The sequence below is a fragment of the Ovis canadensis genome, chromosome 3, assembly GCF_042477335.2.
Source record: "Ovis canadensis isolate MfBH-ARS-UI-01 breed Bighorn chromosome 3, ARS-UI_OviCan_v2, whole genome shotgun sequence".
NCBI lineage: Eukaryota > Metazoa > Chordata > Mammalia > Artiodactyla > Bovidae > Ovis > Ovis canadensis.
Genome location: NC_091247.1, coordinates 143467349 through 143472502, shown reverse-complemented (window position 1 = coordinate 143472502; position 5154 = coordinate 143467349). Strand labels below are relative to the sequence as shown.

General features: G+C 39.3%; 1 pseudogene; it reads left to right on the top strand.

Moving 5' to 3' along the window:
- Positions 1–3249: 3249 nt before the first annotated feature.
- Positions 3250–4165, top strand: LOC138438210 (olfactory receptor 8S1-like; annotated as a pseudogene).
- Positions 4166–5154: the final 989 nt, after the last annotated feature.

Sequence of the window (5154 nt, the reverse complement as noted above, 5' to 3'; positions counted from 1 at the left end):
ATTGGTCTTGTCCTTCCATATAGTGGCCTGTATTGCAGAATAACACCACTCTAGGTTAAGGGAGTCAAGAAGTAATCTTAATTTTGTGGCAATCCGTGTTTTTAAAGCTTGAACCATTCTAATAGCCAATTCTCACTTATAGCAAGAAGAAAAAGCTATCTGTTGTGGAGAGTCAGATTCTTGTGACATAGGTTCACTTATAGGAAGACTGTACTTACGATGTGTCTACCTGAATGGGAAAACCTGAACACAAGAACTGGCTTTCCAGGAAAAGCCAGGAGTATGGTAATATCTTCCAAAATATCTTGATATCCCCCCCTCTATTTTTCCTTCCTAGAAATTTCTATATGTGTTTTAATTTTGTTTTAATTTTCTCTTTTAGTTTAGTTAGAGAGCGTATTTAGAAGAATGAGGAAGGGTGAGGCCCTTTTCTGTGATTCCCTGTATCATATGATCCAAATAGTTGCTGCCTTCACCCACACAAAATGTGTAAGTTAGCACATGAGAGAAAAATATTATTCAGAAATGCTACACTCTTCTTGGTTGAGACGCTGAACTCCCCAAGTTACATGGTCAGATCCATCTTATGCGTGGAAGTAGAAAAGTGGGAGTAATTTTCAGGATAGCCCTGTTCACAAATAGATGAAATAACCAAGTTCCTGAAAAGAATAGAACAAATGTGTCATTTCACTTTGCTTGAGTAGATCCCAAGAAGACATCTGCTTTCAACAATATTTACAATTTTATCCAAGCAGGTTCCTCAAAAGTAAATTCTCCAACTGTTTATGCATCATCACCACTAGCTGAAATCACACAAAGGTGAACAGTGCCCTGCCTGTCCAAGCACACAGGTAACCTAAACATGGGTCTAAGATGAATCTGAACTTTGTTAACAGGATCAGGTCTTTAACTATATTTGCTTTGAAGAAACAGCAGGATTTGAGGTAAGGCTGGAAGGTGAATGAGAGTCTGAACCAATGGAATAAAAAAGTAGAACATCTGAAAGAAAACCATGTAGTCAAAGAGAGAAATATAAGACCTTTCTAGTACCAAAGGGGGTCAAAAAGGCTAAAATATAGGTTAAGGACAGAGGAAGAACTCTGAATGTCAAGACAAGAGAAATGGATTTGATTCCACAAAGTACCTAGAATAGTCAAATTCATAGCATCAGAGAGTATACTGGTAGATGCCAGGGGCTGGAAGCAGGGTGGAGAATAAGGACTTAATTTTTTAATGGGAACACAGTTTCAGTTTAGGAAAGTGAACAATTCTGGAGATGGATAATGGTGAAAGTTGCACAACAATGTGAATGGATTTAGTACCACTGAAATATGGTATTTAGTACAGCTAAATATCTTTAAAACAGCATTTTTATAATAAGAATTTTACCACATTAAAAAAAAATTTTTTTAAGATAGGAAAAGTGATCTTTACCCTTGTGGACCAGACCTAGATATTGGGATGAGAATTAGAGGAAATACTATGGAAGTTATTTCTTGGTTCTTCTACTGGTTCTTAATGTCTCTATATCATATTTCCAAAGGGTAAAATGAAGATAAGAGTCCATGTCTGATATACTTCATAGAATTTCTTTCAGCATAAAGAGAGACTGGACATGAGAAAATGCTTTGTATTTTTAAAAATCTATTAAAATTTAAATGTGATGTTTAACAAGTAAGAAGCCCTGGATTATTTTCAACAAAAATATTAGACAGGAGAAAAGGTTTAGAACAATTACCTCATGTATGTTGTACAATGGTTTTTTTTAAATGTTGTACAATGGATTTTAAGAATTTCTGAAATTTAGTGCATGTAATGAAAATTGAATAACATTAATGTTAGAGTGAACCAGAAATACTATTTCTCCAGTAAGTCTCTGTGGAACAGGAGTAAGTTCAGTTCAGTTGCTCAGTCATGTCCGACTCTTTGCGACCCCATGAATCACAGCACACCAGGCCTCCCTGTCCATCATCAACTCCCAGAGTCTACTCAAACTCATGTCCATTGAGTCGGTGATGCCATCTAACCATCTCATCCTCTGTCGTCCCCTTCTCCTCCTGCCCCCAATCCCTCCTAGCATCAGAGTCTTTTCCAGTGAGTCAGTTCTTCACATCAGGTGGCCAAAGTATTGGAGTTTCAGCTTCAGCATCAGTCCCTCCAATGAACACCCAGGACTGTTCTCCTTCAGAATGGACTGGTTGGATCTCCTTGCAGTCCAAGGGACTCTCAAGAGTCTTCTCCAACACCACAGTTCAAAAGCATCAATTCTCTGCGGCTCAGCTTTCTTCACAGTCCAACTCTCACATCCATACATGACCACTGGAAAAACCACAGCCTTCACTAGATGGACCTTTGTTGGCAAAGTAATCTCTGTTTTTCAATATGCTATCTAGGTTGGTCGTAACTTTCCTTCCAAGGAGTAAGCGTCTTTTAATTTCATGGCTGCAATCACCATCTGTGGTGATTCTGGAGCCCCCAAAAAATAAAGTCTGACACCATTTCCACTGTTTCCCCATCTATTTCCCATGGAGTGATGGGACCAGATGCAATGATCTTCGTTTTCTGAATGTTGAGCTTGAAGCCAGCTTTCTCACTCTCCTCTTTCACTTTCATCAAGAGGCTTTTTAGTTCCTCTTCACTTTCTGCCATAAGGGTGGTGTCATCTCCATATCTGAGGTTATTGATATTTCTCCTGGCAATCTTGATTCCAGCTTGTGCTTCTTCCAGCTCAGTGTTTCTCATGATGTACTCTACATATAAGTTAAATAAGCAGGGTGACAATATACAGCCTTGACGTACTCCTTTTCCTATTTGGAACCAGTCTGTTGTTCCACGTCCAGTTCTAACTGTTGCTTCCTGACCTGCATACAGGTTTCTCAAGAGGCAGGCCAGGTGGTCTGGTATTCCCATCTCTTTCAGAATTTTCCACAGTTTATTGTGATCCACACAGTCAAAGGCTTTGGTGTGGTCAATAAAGCAGAAATAGATGTTTTTCTGGAACTCTCGTCCTTTTTCCATAGAACTCTCTAAAGTCTGTAAAGATTGTGACCTAAATTTGTGATCTATCAAGGAAAGATTACTCTTACTGAGACATAGTGAGGGCAGCTTTGAGATATGTAAGCACAAGTTCAGACAACGCAGGGAGGGATGTTTAAGAAGAGAAGACAATGCTGTAGAGAATGGGAACAATCATAGGCAATATCACTCACTTTCTATTTTATTCCAAGGAAACAGCCTCCACAAATATCCATGAGGAACCACAGCACCATCACCAAGTTCATCCTCACTGGGCTGTCAGACGACCCCCACATCCAGGCTCTGCTCTTTGTGCTCTTCCTGGTGATTTACCTCCTGACCGTGATGGGGAACCTGACGATGCTGCTGCTGATCAGGGCTGACTCCCACCTCCACATGCCCATGTACTTCTTCTTGAGTAATCTATCATTTGTGGACCTCTGCTTCTCTTGTGTCACTCTGCCCAAGCTCCTGAAGGACCTCCTGTCTGAGAAGAAAACCATCTCTGTCGAGGGCTGCCTGACTCAGGTCTTCTTTGTGTTTTTCTCTTCAGGAACTGAAGCCTGTCTACTCTCAGTGATGGCCTATGACCGCTATGCTGCAATCTGCTACCCCCTGCACTATGGCCAGGTGATGAGCCCCCAGCTCTGTGTGAGGCTAGTGTTGATCTCATGGGGCCTGGCCTGTCTCAGTGCATTTGTCATTGTGCTCCTGGCTATTAGCCTGGATTTCTGTGATGCCCAAACCATCCACCACTACACCTGTGAGCTGCTGCCCTCTTCCCCCTGTCTTGTTCTGATATCTCTGTTGTTACCAATATCCTACTCTGCTCCAGCCTATTGCATGGGCTTGGAACCTTCATCCCAATCTTCTTCTCTTATGCCCGCATTATCGCCACCATCCTGAGCATCAGCTCCACCACAGGCAGAAGCAAGGCTTTCTCCACCTGTTCCTCCCACCTCATCACAGTGATCTTGTTCTTTGGCTCGGGTTTTCTTTGTTATCTCATGCCTCATCTGGCTCCTCTTTGGATTTGCTTCTCTCTGTACAGTACAGTGCAGTCACACTCATGCTGAATCCCCTCATCTACAGCCTAAAGAACAAGGAGGTGAAGGCAGCTGTGAAGAGGATATTAGGGAAACATCTATAATGTTCAGGTAGTGAACAAAGACAACTCTAAGCAAAATCACAAAGATTGTATTCCATTGCATTTGCTCTTTTGCCTTCATCTCCTCTAATCACATGATGTCAGTAATTCTGAAGAAAGATTCCAGAGCTCACCCAAATACCTAATCCTATTAGTCCAAGGACTTGGCTCTTGATTTTGGTTCCCTATTTGGCAAGTCTATGCTGTTGGCTGAAAGTGAGTGTGAAAACCATCTTCCACAAAGTAGATAAATAAGACAAACAAAATTAAAATGAAGTTTAAAAAAAAGATACAATAATCTTCACAGGAGTTTCAGCATCTGGCTATAAGGAGCTGCACAGAGAACTAAAAACAAAGGAGGTATTTGTTAAACAGAAGTTAACCTTTTCAAATCCCAACTACTTATAAATTCTTGAAGTAAAGCTCTTGAATGACCCAGAGAGATGTTATGGGGAGGGAGGTGGGAGGGGGGTTCATGTTTGGGAACGCATGTAAGAATTAAAGATTTAAAAATTTTAAAAAAAAATAAATAAGAACAGTAAAAAAAAAAAGAAAAGCAAAATCCTTTGTTAACAAAAAAGTCAACAGTCTACATAGACTATCATGAACATAAGAACACTATATACTAAAGTTAAAAACATTGCCAGTGCAGCCATCAGTAGAAATAAAATCTATCCTTACATGAATTCATTAATAAACAAGAAAAAAATTGTAAGTTTCTGAATGCTTAAATGCAATCATTAGAAAGATAATTAAACTTATCATAAGAAAAGGAGGATAAAGGGACTAAAAGCACAAATTAATATATTAGAAAAGAGAAAAATAGAATCAATAAATAAATCAAGGCACTAGTTATTCAAAAAGATCAATTGTGACATAATTATGTAGAATATATTTTAAAAAACAGAAAAAGAACCTAATAGTACACCACTGATGTTAAGAATAAAAATTATAAGGTAACACTAAGATTTGTCTAAATAAATTTTGAAAGC